The sequence below is a fragment of the Spermophilus citellus genome (genome assembly GCF_964194105.1).
Source record: "Spermophilus citellus genome assembly, chromosome: 9".
Taxonomy (NCBI): Eukaryota; Metazoa; Chordata; class Mammalia; order Rodentia; family Sciuridae; genus Spermophilus; species Spermophilus citellus.
The window spans coordinates 92,333,159-92,355,349 of record NC_138191.1 but is presented as its reverse complement, the minus strand read 5'-3'; the positions used below and the strand labels follow the sequence as shown (position 1 = coordinate 92,355,349).

The window sequence follows — 22,191 nt, the reverse complement described above, 5'->3', positions numbered from 1 at the left end:
GTAAATTGCAAAAACTATCTAAATACCCAAATGTAGGGGATTGGACATACCCACTGAATACTACTGTTTCACACATCCATTACTTTGGAACAAACCACCTCAAAACTTAGTGGCTTAAAACTATAACTTATTATTCTTTTTTAATATCTTATTTTTTTAGTTTTAGGTGGACACAATATCTTTATTTTTTTATTTTTATGTAGTGCTGAGAATCGAACCCAGTGCCTCATGCATGCCAGGTGATGCACTACAACTACCACTTGAGCCACATCCCCAGCCCCAAACTTATTATTCTTAATGACTGGGCTTGACTGAGTGGTTCTTCTTAGCCACAGGATATAGACTGAGGTCACTCCACCGACCATTTTCATCAGAGATCAGCTGGTGCTGGAACACAACAAGATGGTCTCCTGCTCTCCAGGACCACTCTACATGGGGCCTCTCACCACTCAGTAGCCTCACCTGAGCTTCTTTACAACATGGTAGCTGCCTTCCAAGAGTGAGAAAACAGAATTCCATGGTCCTCTGAGGGTCATGGTTTGGATATCCTAAAATATTTCATACGTCATATTGCTCAAAGCGATTCACAAGGTCATCCCAAGTTCAAGAGGATATATAGACTACCACTTACTAGGAGGAGCAGAAAATAATCTACCATGAATTCACAAGTATATGAAAGAATAAGGAACATCTCCATGGATGGATGTGGAATCACCACCAGCATAAAAGCGAAGTACGAAAGTGTACATTGGGGTACTATTTTTTCTTTAAGAAAGAAACATGTTTGCTTTTTGTCACTGTGCAAAATACCCAAGAGAATCAACTTAGAGCAGGTCAGATTTATTTGGGTTCATGATTTCAGGGTTTTCAGAACATGGTTGGCTGGTTCCATTGTTTCTGAATCTGTGTGAAGCAGATAATCACAGTGCAGAGGGTGTGGCAGAGTCATGCAGCTCATCTCATGATGACTGGGGAGGGGAGAGAGAGAGAGAGAGAGAGATATGAGACTAGGGATAAGAAATACCCTTCCAGGGCACACTCCCAGTGGCCTACTTCCCCCAAATAGCTCCATCTCAAAGTTTCCACCACCTCCCCATAATGCCAGCAGCTGAGAACTTATCAACGGATTAATCCATTGATGAGTTCAGAGCTCTCATGATCCAATCACTTACTTGCCAAGAGCCCCACCTCAGAACATTGCTGCATTGGGACCAAGTCCTTAACATATAAGCCTTTGGGGACATTCCAGCCCAAATTATAACAAGGATAAAGAAGAATATTTTATAATAAGGGTAAATAAGAAAAACCACATATATCAATCTTATTATTTTATACTTTTTGGGAAAAAAAGAAACAATAAATCAGGAAACAATAAAATTGGTTACCTAGAGGGGTTAAGGGAATGGGGTAGAAAGGTTAGGGAGGGAGGACGCATCTCTGAATAAACCCTTTTGTATGGTGTTGACTTTGGAATCATGTTAATATTTTACATATTCAAAAAATAAAATTATGTTAGCAAGGAAAAACATAAAACTGAACAAACAAAGACAAATGTACACATTTGTACAAATGTACTCCAGATACTGGAGGGAAAATGTTTTATTGACATAATTGAAGAAATTGCAGTATATTGACTATATATAAAAAGTTTTCTCTCAGGGCTGTATTTCCTGAAACTATACTGAGGTTAGATACTATCCTTGTTCTTGTGTAATATACATCAAAGTACTAAAATGCATACTCCATGGAGTAACATATATATACAACCTACTTTCAAATATTTCCAAACAACAAATAATATATTAGGATGTTACAGAATGTCCTCAAAATCTTAGTGCAGTTTTAACTTTTGATAGTTTTTGAAGTATAAATGCTACCACATTACAGAGTCATTTAAAAGTTTACTTCTAACTCTTTTACATTTAGTTTTTGACTTTTGAGGAATAACTTTCTGATTTCAATTTTTTGTTTCAGTGAACTTTTGTCATCTTCAGAGGGATTGAAACAAAAAGGGGAAAAGGAGAAAGCAAACATAGCCAACAATTTAAAATGGTAAATCTGCACAAAAAGGCACATGGAAGTCTCCTGTACAACTTTTCTGTAAATTTGAAATTATTTCAAAATGAAAAGTATTTTTACAAAAATATTATATAATTGGAAGTGACTGGGATGTCTGTGTTTTGTACCTTGCTCACGTTGTCTGATACCAAAGTTCAAGTTCACATGCCTCCACAGTTCCACCTTTCACCCTGAGTAGGAGGATGCGAGTGCACTGGCCCAGGCTCATTCTGTAACCACTGGGACCACTAGTGGCCAGGATTGAGCAATCAGCCTGTAACTCAGAGTATAGGAAGGGAAAGGGCTCCCACCACCCTTGGCCTTGGGGGACTCACTCTCTAATCCACTGAGCTAACCAACTCCAGACCTTTCCCCGAAGAGAAGCGTGTAATAGGCGTGTAAAACGATGAAGGGGATTGCTTTGGAAACTTGTGTAAATAACTCTTTGGGCAGAAGAAAGATTGCCAACACCTGCTTTTTGTTTTCTGGTATTTATTAGAGCCACCCTGTAAGGAACCTCTAAGCTTCCTGGATCTCATTCACTCATCTGAGTTCATTCTTGGTTCAGGGTCAGCAATGGTGGCGGGGAGGGTTGTTGAAAAACGTTGTCAAGGATCAGAGAAGGGTCACTGACTCGGGGCTTTCAGGAGGTGAGGGTGGTTGAGAGAGCCTCAACTAGACAATAATAATCTGGAGGCCAAATCTGGTGGTTCTCCATACTTTACCTAACCCTTTATTTCCAACTCCCATCTGCTCATACTCATTTATTAGTTCATCCATTCACCCACTTACCTATTTATAATTATTAGTCCCACCAGTGCTGGTGAGACAAGCAACTCAGTGAAACCCTGTCTCTAAATAAAGTACAAAATAGAGCTGGGGATGTGGCTCAGTGCCCCTGAGTTCAATTCCTGATACTCCTCCAAAATAATAATAAATATTATTATTGTTATTATTATTATTATTATTATTATTATTATTATTATTATTATTAGTCTCAAACTACAGCCAATGCTGGGAATAGAGTGGTGAATAAATTGGTCCATGACCTTCAGAAGAGAGGACAGGCATTTTGTGGGGCTAGTTCCAAGTGAAGAGGAGCATCTAACCCAGACAAGGAAATCCAGGGGAATATTTGGAATTGAATTAAAAATTCTGGGAACTGTGGGCAAAGATAGAGTCATCTCATCATTTACCAGTCAAATGTATAGTTAATCAGTACTACCTAGAATTTGCTAGAAGGCAGAATCTTGATCCCCACCCAGATCTTCTGAGTCTGATTCTGCATATTTTTACAAGATCCCCACATAATTGTGCTTAGCACAATCAGGTTTGAGAATTCTTGGTCTAAACACTGTTTCTTTGGGAAATCTCAGGTGGTTGACAGGCGTCTCACTCCTCGTCTGGAGCTCCGTTCTCTCAGCCACAGCTCCTGCCACTGCTGACCTGAGATCCAGCCTTGGACTCTCCCTTCCAACACCAGCCTCCCCAGCCATCCTGACTGAGGTTTCTGGAAAATGAGAATTTCCACCCCCTGCAAGAGACAATGAGTCTTTCAGCTATAACACTATTAGCTATTTTCTTTTAGCTATAACACTGTCTGTACTTTTTGACCCAGTCATTCTGCTAGAGGATTTGAGCCCAAGGGGGGGAAAAAATCCCAAAGAAAATCATCATTCTATTCAGATGTTAGATGTTTATAGTTGTGTCATCTTCAATCATAAACAATCAAAGGAGAAACAACCCAAATGCCCAGAGATAGCTGGCATAGGGACATGGAGTTGGTTATCCTCAAAGCACTCAGCATAGCCAGGCTGCCTCCCAGGTCATGGTGTTGTAGAAAGTTTCCCGGCTGGGAAAATGGGAAACCTGGGTCTAGTTTTAGTTCTGCTCCTCCAGACTGGATTTCCTTAGCCCTTTCCTGTCTCAAGAATCTCTGTGATCTCTGAGATTTAACAATCCATCTGTGCTCTTTGGTGTCCCCAAATCGCCCCACAATAGGCCTGCCCTTCCGCAAAGACCCTGGGAGGGGCGTCATGGACAAAGAAACTCAAGCAGAGCTGACAGTCACTACAGAGAGAGAAAAGATCACGCACTGGACTCATGCTCTGTGCAGACTCTGCGGTCCTAGTAACAGCTAATGTTTATTCAAGGCCCACTGTTGCCAGATGCTGTTGGAAGTGATTTTATATGAATTAACTCACTTAATCCTCACATCAACACTGTAAAGTAAGAATTATGATTCCCCTGTTTTCCTGATAAGGTTCAAAAAGTAATTTGCCCAAAGTCACTCTGTTGGAAGGGGCAGAGCCCCAAGGGGTGCCCTCAAGATCTGACTCCAGAACTCACATACTTCTGCTCCCCGCAGGGGTCCTCACCATGTGGTTCCTGGACCAGCAGCATTGGCACCCCCTGGGAACTTGTTAGGAAGGCAATGCTCTCCAGACCTACCAAATCAGAAACTGGGCGATGAGGTCCAGTCATGACTGTTTTAGCAAGCTCCCTCCACCCAGGTGATTGTGATACATGACAAATGTGCAGAACCTCTGCTTTAGCTACTTGCTGCTTTTAATACTCATAAAAAGCAGGGATTAGAAGGAGGGATACCATTCCCACATTTAGTACCTCTGCAAAAGTCAGTGTATCCAGAAATAGAAGAGAGGGAGGACAGGGAGTGAGAAGAGACTGGCCCTGATGTGAGAGGTGTAGAGATGCAGGGGAAGGGTGAATATAGAAGATGCATGTGGGAAAACAAGCCAGACCTTATCATTTTGGCTATTGTGCTTCTAGACTTATGGTGGCAGCCTGGTTTTGCCTTGTTGGCCAACCTCCTGTGTGCTGGGCTGCTGATTTTTCTGGGCCCCATGCATAAAAACTATTTTTAGGTCAGCCTTGATGGAACACGTTTGCTGGGTGCTGCCAAATCACAAGAACAATCACACCCTGGTAGCAGGCAGGCTATGCTTGGCTCATAGAGTATGCAGGGCTGTCTGGGCTTGCACCCAGCCTCCACCCAGATGCTGGTCCCACCTGGACCAGCCCTAGGAGGGGAGAAAGAGATTCCAGGACAATCAAGGCCATGGAACATCCCTTCTCTGGGACCAGGATGCCTTGATTGAATAGCTTCTCAAAAAGTAGAGACCCACAGAACACTTTAAAAATCCCTGGCCACCCAGTCAGTGGATAGGTTGGATTCAGAATCCCAGGTTTCCTGACTCTTTTCTACTCCTTTCTCTATACAATGCAAACAGTGTCTGAATTCTTCAAAGTTTGTTTATTTGCATTTTTTTTTGTATCTGTTTCTGCTAACAACAACAGCAAATCAGCCCAAGGAATGTCAATACCCTTTGTAACAGAGGCACCTTCCCAGGAGGCAGTGGACAAATGGAGGCAGCAAACTAAAGACCCCAGGAGATAAATTTCTGTGGAGAGCAGGAGCAACCCAGAGAAACTGTCAAAGAGAATACAAATTGGGACTCCTGGTCACAATTGTAGGTAGTGTTTTAATACTAATCTCTCCCTGAATGTTAAAAGTTTCTTTTGTTAATCGGATATCTTATCATAATGTATCCAGAAGGAAAGAGGATGTTTTATTATTATTAATTATAAATATATTAGTAATAATAGTAACTGTTATATTTGGTGTCAGGCTCTGTGTTTAACATTCATTAGCTCATTTAAACCTCATCATAACCTCATGCAGTGGATAACATTAGCCTCATTTTACTAATGAAAAATGAACGCTCAGAGAACATCAGTCACTCAAGGTCACAAAGTCAGTAAGTATCAGAGCCAGGCCTGACAATTCCAAAAATTTGTGAGTTTAATATGTAACGCACCCCTGGAAAAAGGAGGAAACTGGTTGGGAAAGGAGGGGGCTGAGAGATGGACAAACAGATTACAGAGCTCCTTCACATAACAAATGGGTTATTTCATAGAATGAAGAATAAGCAAAACCTCTTCCTGATAAACCAGAGATGCTAGGGAAAAGTTAGGGGATGTAAGATGTCATTTAGTGTAAGCAATAAAAGCTGTTGACTCACAGTCAAGTTGCCTTGGAGGGCCACCACCATTGTTGGTGATGTGCAAGCACAATTTGAAGGTGAGTCAGCTGCTGAGAGGACTAGACTAGACTATCTCTGTGTCCCTTCCAGCTCTGAGATTCTACAGTTGCAAGCATTTAAGTATCTTGAGGGGAGATATCACATTTAATGTTTTCCCACCTCCTGAGCACCCAACACAGGCCTGCCTAGGCAGGGGTGAGAAACTGTTTGCTAGGGATGGCCTTCGCCAGTGAGGCAATTAATTTCCTCTGCATGATCTTCAGAACCAGAGATCAGGGAGTGGTTTTCTCTTTGCCACACTAGCAGATGTCAGTTGCAGTACATGGTGAGCCAGTTTCTTTGGCTCCTAGATATGACAATATGAGGTTGGGAGTAAGGAGAACTAAGTGTGCAAACTCTAGGAAATGTCCTTAAAGTGGAGGGTGAAGGAAAAGCAAGGAACAAGAGAAGGGTAAGCAAGAAATGAAAGATGGATATCAGGCAGAGATACACACAAGAGTTTATTTGTCAGAGCTGACAAATAAAGGCCATCTCTCTATAGGAGAGAGAGGCAAAACAGGCTTGAGTTCTGGGACTTTTATGGGGGAGGCTCAGGAATTAGAGCAAAACAGGTCCTAATGCTGGTGGTTAGGGGTTGGGTTGGTATGAGGGAGTGGTGAGCCTTTCGCAGAGATGCCCTTAGGTGGGAAAGCAAAACTTTTTCCTTAAAATGGCTGTTGTCACTTAAGATGGCCATCCAGCTGCTAAGCAAAGACCTTATAGAGGGTGTGTGTCTCTACCCACCATTCTGTCATCCTGCTTTATGAAAAAAAGATATAATAAAGTTTGAGCAACTTCAAGTACAAGGTGGAAGCCATGAGCTAAGAATGGCAGAGCAGTAAGCTAGAAAGAGTCTGGGTCTATCAGGGAGCTGTCAGCAACGCTAGGTCCTGCTAGACACATGGAGTGACAGAGAAAGAAGTTGTACTGTTATTCGGGGTTATCTGTTACTTCCACCAGAGTCCAATTCTAATTCTTACAAATTTGAAAAAAAAAAAAAAGTCCGAACCAAATAAGAAGATGATTGGGAAAGTAAACCTGAATCCTCTATGGAGAGGTGAGTAATTTAGAAGAGAAGGAGGAAGACAAAGAGAAAGAAGAGAAAGAGCAGCAAGAAGATGGAGAAGGATGCAGAGAAGAAGGAGAAAGAACAGGAAGGAGAAAAGGAAGGAGGAAGAGGAGGAAAAACCGAAAGAATAGGAGGAGGAGAAGGGAAAGGGGGAAGGAGAATGAGGAGGAAGAACAGGAAAAAGAAGAGATTGAGGACAATGATGATAATGACAATGACAAGAGCATGTCTTAACAACCAGGCCACCCTATTGCTGATGCCCAAGGTAGAAGGACTCTCCATTCTCCAGTTTGCCTGAAGTGATGGGTCGGATCTCTGGTGTGTCTCAAGTCTCACCTCCCCTCTCCCTGACCCATGTTGCAGATATTGTCCAAGGTGCAATATCACTCTCTTGCTCAAAATCCCTCCAGGGCTCCTTTGTGTTTCAGAGTAGAAAAGGACTCCTTAGTTAGACATTGACCAAAAATCTATGCCTAATCTATTCCCGCTCTATTCCTTCTCCCCATCTCACCTTGATAAACTTTCCTTTTCAGGAAGAATAAATGCACCTGTCAACCCCCTGCCTCTGTCCCTCTGCACTCCCTGGTTTATCCATCCTTGGTTTCTCTTTGGTGTTTTGTTATAATTCCTGAGTGCTGACACCTCATCTGCCCTTCTGGTCAAATGCCCCCTTCTTAAGGAATGATTCTCAATTCTCCTTGCTCTAGCAGGAATTAATCTCCAAAGCTCACATATTTTCTACAACAGAGGGCTGCCTCTTTGCCACCCCCAAAGCTGGTCAATGGCAGAAAGGCTCTGGAAGAACAGGAGGAGGGGGTGGGGCATGAGGAGAGCTTGTGTCTCTGTGGGGCTGCTCACTAGGACTAGCCACTGCTCCAAGTCCACCTAGGGCTCCCCAGTGCTTCTTGGTCTAAACTCCTCAATGTAAACCCTCAAGGTGGTCCATAATCTGGCCTTTCCTTTCCCCTCATTCCTGCAAGATGTCCCAGGCAAAGTAAATCAATGACATAGCCCAAGACTTCCCACTTTTGACATTGTGCATTTTTGCAACCTACATGTGCAATCTTCTCTTTTGCCCTACTCACCCTCCCCCACTTTCCAGGTCTCTGCTTCTGTTCTCTTACTCTATGAAGCTTTTTAGATCCTGGCAGTCAGATGTCATCTCTCCCTCTTTTGGATCTCCTCCTGTCTTACAGAGAACTCATCATGTTCTTTCTTCCCTGGCAGAGATCTGAATTTTCACACTTGCTGGACCCTAAAGAGAACAGAGCTTAGGGATTAGATAGCCTTGTCGTTGGACAAGAAGTCGACCTTGCTCAGCCTCAGTTTTCCTATCTGTAAAATGCAGATTTGAATACCTACCTCACAGAGCAGTCAGGAAGATGGAATGAGATAACCCGGAACTCAAAGAAAAATTAATATCACCTGCTCTTGACAAAGAAGGTGGAGAGTTTGCAGAACTGGAGAATCACTGAACTGTTGAACTTGGGGCTCCTGGAGGAACCTCTGAGGTTAGTTGGGAGTCACTGCTTGCAACTGTGAAAGTAAGTAGCACCGTAACACTGTGACCTTGGCAACATTTGGACAAGATGAGCTTGACAGTGCCCTCTAATGTGGGCAAAAGTACAGATGCATTCAGGTTTCACAGCTAGGACAGAGAGAACTGGGTTGAAAAGTAGGGTACTGGCTCCAGTGCTCTTAACTGCTTTACTACCTGGAGTCTGAGAAATGGGATGATAGTGGGAGTGACCCGAGGGTTCTCATGAGATACCCATGAAGATGCATTGCAATAACCAGCTCAGCACCTGCACCTGCTAACAGCACAATACAGGTGCCTATTACGTTAACCACCTTTCCTGACATTTGTCCTCATTCCCTCCTTCTCCCTTGCATCGTCTTTGTCCCTGCCTCTGTCTCTTCCTCTGGCTTCTCTGTTTTAATTATCACAGGAGGGATTATTTCAGGGTCTATCTCTAGACCAAAACCCTTTTTATTTATACTCTAAACTATAGTTTCTTCCTATTCACCTTGTTATTCCCTGTAATCTGTCCCAAACCCCTAACGTTTTTGTTTAATCCTAGGGATTATTTATCAGGTAAATCTATCACTGAGTAATGATTTAAGAATATGTTTCCCATCAGATAAATGGATATTACGTATTCCCTATCACCAGCCATGCTGTATGGTAAATATTACCCTAAAAAGAAAATTCATGACTCACGATTAACTGAACAGCCAAGTGGGAAGCTGGGGAGTTCCCATTTATGAAAATTATTATTATTTCATTGATTTTTAACCCACCCACCGCCTGAGGATTCTTTGAGTCATTCTATGTTTGTGTAGTGTGCAAACTGGCAGGGGCCAATTGGTTAGGAATGAAGTCAGGGTGATTTACTCTCCTATATTTAGAGTATCTACATACAAGGGAAAATATCTCCTGTGTTTTATATGATTACCTATAATCAGGAATTTGCTGGCAACATGCATGCACACACACAGGAACACTGGATTCTGCACCTCACCTGCTCCAGCAGAGCCAACCAAGAGTGATGCTTCTCAGTTCCTTTCCTTCATCCCACTGGTGAGCTGTAGGGAAGACACCCTGTGTGAAACCCACACTGTCAATTGCTGTGTGACTTCAGACAGGTAATAAGCTTTCCAGACCTCATTTCCCCCTATCATGGAGATATTATGAGAATTAAATCAGATAAAGCAACGGGTGTAAATTGCTTAAAATTTGGTATTGCTGAGGTGGACACAGAAGAATGTGACACTTGGGGACATGCTGCTCCAGGACAAGGGTGGAAATACTTTTGCGATCATCTCTGAGGAAGGACAAGGTTCCAGATACAAGTTTGAACCATCATCCTGTTTGCTTTGTATTGACAGGAATGGAAGCAACAATTCAAGTTACTCTCCTTGAGCACCTGCTACATGCCCGACTCGTAGGCTACCCAGTGGTTCTCTAAGCTACCTGTAGGATCTGGAACACCTCTGCCCCATACTTAAGGAATCACAGTCGCTGGAGGCAGGACTCCATGGTCTGTGTTTTTACAGGTTTCCATAATCAATCTTACATACAGTAAGGCTTGAGAACTATTTGCTAATAGTTGGCAGCATCTGAGATTTATTGTGTGTTGGCTATTTATTCCTTTATTGGTCAAATGTGTGTTGAGGGTCTTTCTATGATAGGCACTGTGCTAAGTGCTTTATGTGCATTGATTCATTTAATTCTCTCCACAGATCTATCCAGCAGTTGCCATTAACTTTACTTTTCCATACACACTTAATATGACTGAGTTCATGAAGCATAATGACAAAGGCATGTGATATGTGTTCCAGAAATCCCAAGAAGAGGAGAAATCTCATCTAATTAAGAGAGGTAGTGCAAAAATGAACCTGTTCAAATGTGATTCTGGCATGAAGGTGAAGCTTTGGATTCCTTCAGGGATGGGCAAGTTAAAACCTCACAAAGAGACCAATTGCTCACAGGCACCATGGTCACAGATTTGGGAACATACATAAGCCACTCCACAGAAAGATTTATATGTCAATAAATACTCTTTTAATATCAGATGTGTTTCTCAGAAAAAATTGATAGCTTAGCAAAGATATTCATATTACTGGGAAGTATATTATTTTTTTCAGTATTGATTTTTTTCTCTTTGATTATGAAGAGAGATGAGGTGTTTTTAAAACAATTTGTTATTTTTCAACTATTTTGAATCAGTGAATTCATATTTTTTAAATAAAACTAAATTGGTATGGTATTTGTTGTTACAGATCTATGAGCTTGATGCCTATCAGATAAGCAAGAATTAAAAACAGAAAAAAAAACATTTGATTTGGTCAAGGGTGTGGTGAAATGGACATTTTCAGGGACTGCTGAGGTTGGTAGGAGTGTAAATTGTTATATCCTGGGAGTTATTTAGCAATATGACTAATGAACTTGAATGAATAGTCCTACCATTGAACTTTGTGATTCCCATTCTGGAAACTTTACTGATGAAATAGACAGATGAGGATATAGATGTATAAATCAGAATACTGTCCTTCATAGGGTTATTTTTAAAGACAAGTTAGAAATAGTTTAAACATCCTGCAATAGAGATCAGTTAGGTAAATGATCACAAACTCACAAGATAAATCTGAAATAAAATGTGGGCTCTGTCAGGGCGGGGATCTTTGTGTCTCTTGTTCACTGCCATATCCCCAGAACCTATCGCAGGGCCTGGCACACACTGCAGACACATAGCAAGTGTTTGTGGAATGAGGGTAACATCACAGGCATAAGGACTTTGGAGCTGGACCTCCTGGCCCTCGGTGTATGATTATAACACCTCTGCCTCAGTACCCACACTTTTTAAATAAGCCAAGCATGGTGGCCCATGCCTGTAATCTCAGTGACTCAGGAGGCTAAGGCAGGAGGATCCTAAGTTCAACACCAGCCTCAGCAACTTAACAAGGCCCTAAGTAACTTATCAAGATCCCGTCTTAAAATAAAAAATAAAAAGAGCTGGGGATGTGGCTCAATGGTAAAGCACATCTGGGTTCAATCTGAAGAAGGAGGAGGAGGAGGAGGAGGAGGAGGAGGAGGAGGAGGACGACGACGACGACGATGACGACGACTAAGAGGAGAAGGAGAAGGAGAAGAAGGTGAAGGAGGGAAGGTGGGGGAGGGGGAAGAAGAGGAAGAAGAACAAGAAGGAGGAGGAGGAGAGCGAACACAGGATTCTATTAAGAATTGCCAACATTAATAGATAAACTGCTTTTCCAGAACATCATCTAACCACTTTAACTTGATCTTGCCAATCAAAAGATCCCAAAGGGCAATGTATGTTTTCAGAGCTGACCATAAAACTTCCTGGTAGCATGAGCAGTCTACAGTAATCTGTGGTTAGGAATAGCTATAATGGTTTGGGGTGACTTTGTGCTTTAAGGAGCTACAGACAGACATAGCATTATGGAATTATGTTTCCTGCACTGCAGCCTTAAATACGATCTGGGAACCTCGTGAGGAACCACCTGTGAGGTAGAAAGTCCAAAAACTTTCCTGTGATCCAAAGGTGGATTGTGGGCATGGAAATTGAGTGAAGGTCCTGTTCCTGTACACAAAACTTGAATGTCAACTAATAAAATTGAGAGTGAGACACCTAAACTGCTGGTAAGAAGTCTTGAAGAATTTATTAATCACAAAACAGGAACTTCTGCTGTTTTGAACTGCCTAAGAATTCAAGACGGGCGGGGGGGGCGGGGTTTGCTGAGGTGTTGTGCTGGTCGAAATGCAGATTTCTAGGTCTCTGACCAAGAACTTCTTATTCAATTCAATTCTTACACTGGTGTAGCCACAGTAGTTTGCATTTTTAAAAAGAGTCCCAGGTGAAAAACACTAATCTAAGAAAGTACCCTTTTGGGAAGTAATTTCTCTTTTGTGTGAGAAGTTACTTTAATTGGCTTTTGGGACCCTACAAAGGTAACTGCTATCATCCTAAAAGGATGAGAGTTTATACTTTTCTATTTTTACAATAAAATAGGCCTGCAGGGATTTTCCACCATCAGTCTACTCCCTGCACCCCACTACCACCACTGTCAGAGTCTTGAGTCCTTGAATTAGGGAGAGAAGTTACATGGTCCAGGACTCTGGAAGCAGGAGCACATTGATGCCTATGAACATCTAAATGTCTGACATTTAGTCTTCATCATTTCTTCTTTTGTGATGTGATTTCCCTTCTTCACCACCAAACCTTTAGTAAAATGTTCCATAGAGAACACGTGCTGTAGTCTATAGGGAGATCAAGGACAAAGTTGCATGCTGAGAGTTTCTAGATACACACTACAGAGAACCAAGACAGCCCCAAGAAGCAAGGTTGAGAGTCTAAGTGACTCAGGAGGCTAAGGCAGGAGGATCCTAAGTTCAACACCAGCCTCAGCAACTTAACAAGGCCCTAAGCAGATGAGGAATTCACCTGACAACCTGAAGGAACTTGAGGGGGCTTCCTTGGCAACTTTTGGGAAGACTTTGAAGGCCTGAGGTTTATAGAATATCCTTTACATACAATAGAATGCTCCCATTTTGACCATATGGTTCAATCAGTTTAGACAAATGTATACATCCATGTGACCACCACTTAGAAGGCTTTCTTCTATTCTTCCAGTCAATCAATCTCAAACATGTCCAGTTGCAAGCAACTGCTCCACAATTTTTTCTTGTCAATTTAGATTAGATTTGTCTCTTCCAGGGTTTCATATAAATGGAATTTTATCAGATAAGTCCTTTAAATACAATGATATTTTTAAGTTCCTGTGTATAGTTACATTTTTCAGTTAGCCAACTGTTTTGATGAGTAGCATTTTGTTGGATGGATTTGCCAAAATGTGTTTATCCATTCACCTGCTGGTGGTTGCTTGGTTGTTTCTCCTTTTGGAACTGTATCAATAAAGCTGTTATAAACATTTGTATTCACATCTTTATGCAGACATATTTTTTTTTTCATTTCTCTCATGTACATACCTTGAAGTAGAAGATAACACCTGGATTGTAAGTAAGTATGTATTTATAAAGTGCCTCTTTTCCAGAGTGATGGTGTTTTTGTGACTACCTGTAACACATGAGGAGTTTATTTACTTCACATCCTTGGCAATACTTGGCTTCATCAGTCTTTCTAACTTCACCCATTTTAAGGCTGTATCCTGGTCTCTCACCATAGCTTCAATTTTCATTTCCTTGATGACCGATAATATTGAACATCTTATCACATTTATTTGCCATTCCTATATCTTCTTTTGGAAAATATCTATTATAAGTTTTTGCCTGATTTTTAAACTTTTTAAAAATCTTCTTTTGCCAGAGGCAGTGGTTCAAGCCTGTAATTCCAGAAACTCGGGAGCTAAGGAAGGAGGATCACAAGTTTGAGGCTGGCCTCAGCGATTTGTCAGGGACTTAAGAAACTTAGCAAGACCCTGTCTCAAAAACTTTTAAAAAAGTAAAAAAAAAAAAAAAAAAAAAAAAAAAAAAAAAAAAAAAAAGACTGGGATGTGACTCAGTGATTCAGTGCTTCTGGGTTCAATCCCTGGTACCAAAAATAGAACAACAACAAAAAAAAATCTTTCAACTTGTAAGAGCTCTTTATATACTTTGGATATTTGTCTTTTGTCAGATTTATCTATGCCAAATATTTTCGCCAGTCCATGGAATGCCTTAGTATTCTTTTGATGCTATCTCCAAAAGAGCAATTTTAAATTCTGACTGTCAAATTTATTGAATTTTTTCCATATCGTATGTGTCCTATTGAAATAAATGCTAACAGAAGAGTTGGAAACATTTTGTTCAATGTTTTCTCCTGGAAATTGATATTTTAGTTCTTACATTTGACTTGTTTTCCATTTTAAATATCGTGTGTGTATGTGTGATCTAATATAAGTTAAAAGTTATCTTATGAAGAGGGCATTTACCATTTTGTATGTTGGCTGTTAAGTTTCTCATAGATACTTTTAGACTGAAGAACTTCCCTATTATTATTAGGTTGTTAAGCAATTTTTTTAAAAAAATGAATAGATGCTAATTTTTGTAAAATCTTTTCCTGCATCCATAAACTTTATTTTCTCTTTTTTTTCCTGTTAAAATGTAAAATTACATTGATCAATTTTTAAATGTTAAACCAACCTTGTGTTCCAGGAATAAACCTGACTTGGATATGGTTTAGTACCCTTTTATATGTTCCTGAATTTTCTTTGCTATGTTTTAGGAGAATTTTTATATCTGTTTCATGAAGGATATTAATATATAGTTTATATTTAATAGCAAGGGAAGCCTCATGAAATGAGTTGTGAAGCAGTCCGCTCTCCACTCTTCTCTGAGACAGTTCTTTTGGAGGATTTGATACTATTTTTCCTTAATGGTTTCATATAATCTACTTTGGAAGTCCTTATTTTCAATTTATGAAAAAAATTAATAACCATAGCAAATTCTATAACAGATTTTTACGGCAATGCATATTTTCTATTTCTTCTGGAATCAGATTTGTTAATTAAAGACTTTCAAGGAATTTTTTCATTTTATGTCAATTGTTGAGTTTTTGGCATAAGGTTATTTACAGTATTACCTTACTGTTGTTTTAATTACAGCAGGAATCTTAAAGATGACCCCTCATTTGCTCCTAGTATTGGATATTTATGTCATTTCCCTCTTCTATTTAGTGATTTTATCAGAGGTTTATCAATTTATTGATCTTTTTTTAAAAGCCAGCTTTTGAATTCTTTGATTTTTCTCTATGATGGTTTTTCTATTTCCTATTTTATTGATTTCTATTCTTATATTTTTTAATTTCCTTACTTCCACACATTTGAGTTTAAATTCATCTTCATCTCTAGCTTAAGATGGGTCACTGCTTTTGGAGGTTTAGACAAAAATGATCTATCATTTCTAATTTTCTTTTTTTTTCTATTTATTTTACAGTAGAATGAGTTTTGACATATACTACACAAATGGAACACAACTTCTCATTCCTCTGGCTGTATGTGGTGCAGAGTCACTACAATAGTGTCATCATACATGTATATAGGGTAATAATGTCTGTCTCATTCTACCACCCCTCTCTTCACTGTCTTCTACTCACACCAAAGTTTTTTCATTCTCCCCTACCCCCTCTCCTACTATGGGCCAGCAGGCACTTATCAGAGAACACATTCAGCTTTTGGGTTTTTGGGATTGGCTTATTTCACTTAGCATGATATTCTCTAGTTCCAACCATTTACCTGCAAATGCCATACTTTCATTCTTTTTTTTTTTAATTGGTTGTTCACAACATTACAAAGCTCTTGACATCATATTTCATACATTAGATTGAAGTGGGTTATGAACCCCCAATTTTACCCCAAATGCAGATTGCAGAATCACTTCGGTTACACATCCACAATTTTACATAATGCCCTATTAGTAATTGTTGTATTCTGCTACCTTTCCTATCCCCTACTATCCCCCCTCCCCTCCCCTCCCATCTTCTCTCTCTACCCCATCTACTGTAATTCATTTCTCTCCTTGTTTATTTTCCCATTCCCCTCACACCTCTTATATGTAATTTTGTATAGCAATGAGGGTCTCCCTTCATTTCCATGCAATTTCCCTTTTCTCTCCCTTTCCCTCCCATCTCATGTCTCTGTTTAATGTTACTCTTTTCTTCCTACTCTTCCTCCCTGCTCTGTTCACCGTTGCTCTCATTATATCAAAGAAGACATTTGGTATTTGTTTTTTAGGGATTGGCTAGCTTCACTAAGCATAATCTGCTCTAGTGCCATCCATTTCCCTGAAAATTCTATGATCTTGTCTTTTTTTTTGCTGCACAGTACTCCATTGTGTATATATGCCACATTTTTTTTTTATCCATTCCTATTCAAGGGCATCTGGGTTGGTTCCACAGTCTAGCTATTGTGAATTGTGCTGCTATGAACATCGATGTGGCAGTATCCCTGTAGCATGCTCTTTTAAGGTCTTCAGGGAGTAGTCCGAGAAGGGCAATAGCAGGGTCAAATGGTGGTTCCATTCCCATCTTTCCCAGGAATCTCCAAACTGCTTTCCAAATTGGCCGCACCAATTTGCAGTCCCACCAGCAATGTACAAGTGTACCCTTTTCTCCACATCCTCGCCAGCACTTGTTGTTGTTTGACTTCATAGTGGCTGCCAATCTTACTGGAGTGAGATGGTATCTTAGGGTGGTTTTGATTTGCATTTCTCTGACTGCTAGAGATGGTGAGCATTTTTTCATGTACTTGTTGATTAATTGTATGTCCTCCTCTGAGAAGTGTATGTTCAGGTCCTTGGCCCATTTGTTGATTGGGTTATTTGTTATCTTATTGTCTAATTTTTTGAGTTCTTTGTATACTCTGGATATTAGGGCTCTATCTGAAGTGTGAGGAGTAAAAATTTGTTCCCAGGATGTAGGCTCCCTATTTACCTCTCTTATTGTTTCTCTTGCTGAGAAAAAACTTTTAAGTTTAATTAAGTCCCATTTGTTGATTCTTGTTATTAACTCTTGTGCTATGGGTGTCCTATTAAGGAATTTGGAGCCCGACCCCACAATATGTAGATTGGAGCCAACTTTTTCTTCTATCAGACGCAGAGTCTCTGATTTGATATCAAGCTCCTTGATCTATTTTGAGTTAACTTTTGTGCATGGCAAGCGAAAGGGATTCAGTTTCATTTTGTTGCATATGGATTTCCAGTTTTCCCAACACCATTTGTTGAAGATGCTATCCTTCCTCCATTGCATGCTTTTAGCCCCTTTATCAAATATAAGATAGTTGTAACTTTGTGGATTAGTCTCTGTGTCCTCTATTCTATACCATTGGTCCACCCGCCTGTTTTGGTACCAGTACCATGCTGTTTTTGTCACTATTGCTCTGTAATATAGTTTGAAATCTGGTATTGCTATACCGCCTGATTCACACTTTCTGCTTAGAATTGCTTTTGCTATTCTGGGTCTTTTATTTTTCCATATGAATTTCATGATTGCTTTATCTATTTCTACAAGAAATGCCGTTGGGATTTTGATTGGCATTGCATTAAACCTATAGAGAACTTTTGGTAATATCGCCATTTTGATGATGTTAGTTCTGCCTATCCATGAACAGGGTATATTTTTCCATCTTCTAAGATCTTCTTCTACTTCTCTCTTTAGAGTTCTATAGTTTTCATTGTATAAATCTTTCACCTCTTTTGTTAGGTTGATTCCCAAGTATTTTATTTTTTTTGAGGATATTGTGAATGGAGTGTGTTTCCTCATTTCCGTTTCAGAAGTTTTGTCGCTGATATACAGAAATGCCTTTGATTTATGTGTGTTGATTTTATATCCTGCCACTTTGCTGAATTCATTTATTAGTTCTAGTAGTTTCTTTGTAGACCCTTTTGGGTCTTCTAGGTATAGAATCATGTCATCTGCAAATAGTGATAATTTAAGTTCTTCTTTTCCAATTTTTATGCCTTTAATTTCTTTTGTCTGTCTAATTGCTCTGGCCAGTGTTTCGAGAACTATATTGAATAGAAGTGGTGATAGAGGGCATCCCTGTCCTGTAACGGATTTTAGAGGGAATGCCTTCAACTTTTGTCCATTCAGAATGATGCTAGCCTGAGGCTTAGCATAGATAGCTTTTACAATGTCAAGGTAAGTTCCTGTTATCCCTAGTTTTTCTAATGTTTTGAACATAAAGGGATGCTGTACTTTGTCGAATGCTTTCTCTGCATCTATCGAGATGATCATATGGTTTTTATCTTTAAGTCTATTGATGTGGTGAATAACATTTATTGATTTCCATATGTTGAACCATCCTTGCATCCCAGGGATGAATCCTACTTGATCATGGTGCACAATTTTTTTGATGTGTTTTGTATTCGATTCGCCAGAATTTTATTGAGGATTTTTGCATCTAGGTTCATTAGAGATATTGGTCTGTAGTTTTCTTTCTTTGAGGTGTCTTTGTCTGTTTTTCATGATAAACAAAAGTTAAAAGAATTTGAAGCCAGAAAACCAGCATTGCAAAGCATTTTGAGCAAAACACTACACGAGGAAGAAATGAAAAACAATAACCAAAACCATCAGTGGGAAGTGCCTCAGTAAAGACAGAGGGTGAGGGGAAAGATAATCATGGAGAAACAAACTAAATTTTTTTTAAAAAGGATAAACAATCAAACACGGATGGAAGTACAAACCATATATCAATAGTAACTCTGAATGTTAATGGCTTAAACTCTCCAATAAAGCGACATAGGCTGGTATCATGGATTAAAAAAACAAATCCAACAATATGCTGCCTCCAGGAGACACATCTGATTGGAAAAGACATACACAGGCTGAAGGTGAAAGGATGGGAAAAAATATACCACGCACACGGTCCTCGTAAGCAAGCAGGGGTGGCCATCCTCATATCGAATAAAATTGACTTCAAGACTAAGTTAACCAAAGGGATAAAGAAGGTCATTATATACTGTTAAAAGGAACCATTCACCAACAAGACATAACAATTATCAATATTTATGCACCAAATAATGGTGCTGCAACATTCATAAAACAAATTCTCCTCAAGTTCAAGAATCAAATAGACCACAACACAATAATCATGGGTGACTTCAACACACCTCTCTCACCATTGGACAGATCCTCCAAACAAAAGTTGAATAAAGAAACTATAGAACTCAATATCACAATCAATAACCTAGACTTAACTGACATATATAGAATATATCAACCATCATCAAATGGATATACTTTTTTCTCAGCAGCACATGGATCCTTCTCAAAAATAGACCATATATTATGCCATAGGGCAACCCTCAGTAAATATAAAGGGGTGGAGATAATACCATGCATTTTATCTGATCATAATGGAATGAAACTGGAAATCAATGACAAAAGAAGGAAGGAAAAATCCTACATCACATGGAAAATGAACAATATGTTACTGAATGATCAATGGGTTACAGAAGACATAAAGGAGGAAATCAAAAAATTCTTAGAGATAAATGAAAATACAGACACAACATATCGGAATCTATGGGACACAATGAAAGCAGTTTTAAGAGGAAAATTCATTGCCTGGTGGTCATTCCTCGAAAAAAGAAAAAACCAACAAATAAATGAGCTCACACTTCATCTCAAAGCCCTAGAAAAGAAAGAGCAAAACAACAGCAAATGTAGCAGAAGGCAAGAAATAATTAAAATCAGAGCGGAAATCAATGAAATTGAAACAAAAGAAACTATTGAAAAAATTAACAAAACTAAAAGTTGGTTCTTCGAAAAAATAAATAAGATCGACAGACCTTTAGCCATGCTAACGAAGAGAAGAAGAGAGAGAACATACAGGATGAAAAAGGCAATATCACAACAGATGCTACAGAAATACAGAGGACAATTAGAAATTATTTTGAAAACCTATATTCCAATAAAATAGAAGATAGTGAAGACATCGATAAATTTCTTAAGTCATATGATTTGCCCAGACTGAGTCAGGAGGATACACACAATTTGAACAGACCAATATCAATGGATGAAATTGAAGAAGCCATCAAAAGACTACCAACCAAGAAAAGCCCAGGACCGGATGGGTATACAGCGGAGTTTTACAAAACCTTTAAAGAAGAATTAATACCAATACTTTTCAAGTTATTTCAGGAAATAGTAAAAGAGGGAGCTCTTCCAAATTCATTCTATGATGCCAACATCACCCTGATTCCGAAACTTTCATTCTTCTTTAAGGCTAAGTAATATTCCACTGTGTATATGTATCACATTTTCTTGATCCATTCATCTGTTGAAGAGCATCTAGGTTGGTTCCTATAAATTGAGCTGCTGTAAACATTAATGTGGCTGCATCACCATAGTATGCTGATTTTAATATAAGCATTGAAAGCTGTAGTTTTCCCTTGACCACTGCTTTTCCCTCATCTCATTTTCCTTCACTTTCATTTTCCTTCACTACAGTACATTTTCCAGTATCTTACGTGATTTATTGTCTGATTCATCAGTTATTTAGAACTCTTAATTAATTTCCAAATATTTGAGCATTTTCCAGACATGTATCTAGAAATGGACTTTATTTTTATTGTGGTCAAAGACCACAATATTATTTTTATTTAAAGTTATTTTTATTGTGGTCAAATACCACAGTCTACAGATGATATTATCTTTAAATTTACTGATCTTTTTCTTAGGACTTGCATGTGACACTCTTCAAATATACCATATGCCCTGGAAATCAAAGTGTATTCTGATGTGGGTGGAATGTGCTATAAATATCAATAATGTCAATAATGTCCCAAGGGTTGGCACCTTTGTTCCAGTCTGCTCTATTTTTTGCTGATTTTCTTTATAGTTTTTATATCAGTTATTGGGGAAGAAGTATCAGGATCTTTCACACAGTACTGTAGATTTGTCTATGTCTCCTTTCTTTTCTGTCAGTTTTTCTTTCATAAATTTTGCAGCTCTGGGGCGGGTGTTTACAATTACCGTGTCTTGTGATCTAATTTTTGATGAATTATCACAATGAAAGATCTCTCCCTGTCTCTGCCCGTATTCTTCATGCTGAAGTTCATTTGGGTATTACTGTAGCCACTCTAGCTTTCTTAACATTTGTGTTTTCATGGTATTACCTGTTGTTGAGTCTTGCTTTTCTAACATTTATTTTTACAAGATCTCCCTTTTAATTGGAATTTTCAACTAAATTTTATTGAATTTACCAATATTGTGGTGCTTATGTTTAATATATTCAGCAATATCTGCTGCTCCATCCCACCAGTGTTGTGGTTCTTAAATTCAATGTATTTAGCAATATTGTGGTGCTTCAGTACCACCCTGCTATTTGTTCTCTGTCTCATCTGCCCATTTTCCTTTTTTGTTTTCCTCTGAATTGACTTTTTTTTTAATTAGTCTATCTCCACTAATGGCTTTTTAGTCTACAATTTAATTTAATTTTAACTAATTTTTAGTGATTGCTCTAGGGAAGTGGTAAGCAAACTACAGCCTGTAGTATTTGACCTACCTTCTGTTCTTATAAAGTTTGTTGTTGCTTTTTCTTTATTTTGTACCAGAGATTGAACCCAGGGGTGCTTAACCACTGAGCCACAGTGCCAGCCCTTTTTTGTTTTATTTTGAGACAGAATCTTGCTAAGTTGCTCCAAGCCTCACTGAGCTGCTGAGGCTGGCTTTGAACTTGTGAACCTCTTGTCTCAGCCTCCCAAGTGGCCTCTGCACCCAGCGAGTTCTATCATCTCTGTCATTCCTGGATCTGTTTCTATTGGCTGACTTTTTTTGATTATAGATCACATTTGCTTATTTCTTGCAGTGTCCAGAAACTATTTTATTGGGTGCTGAATATTGGATTTTATTGTCCTTTAAAGAGATAATCCTTTTTTAAAAAATATCTTTATTTTTCTTTAATTTTTTTTTAATGTGGTGCTGAGGATCGAAACCAGGA

General features: G+C 39.2%; 1 long non-coding RNA gene across 1 annotated transcript in view; it reads right to left on the bottom strand.

The window, feature by feature from the left end:
* Positions 1-843: 843 nt before the first annotated feature.
* LOC308656889 overlaps positions 844-22,191 on the bottom strand; it is a 102,786-nt gene continuing 81,438 nt past the window's right edge. Inside the window, exons 3-4 of the long non-coding RNA XR_014023792.1 lie at positions 9,753-9,816; positions 844-968 (exon numbers count right to left, since the gene is read on the bottom strand). This is a non-coding gene — a long non-coding RNA (uncharacterized lncRNA). The remainder of the gene's footprint in view (positions 969-9,752; positions 9,817-22,191) is intronic.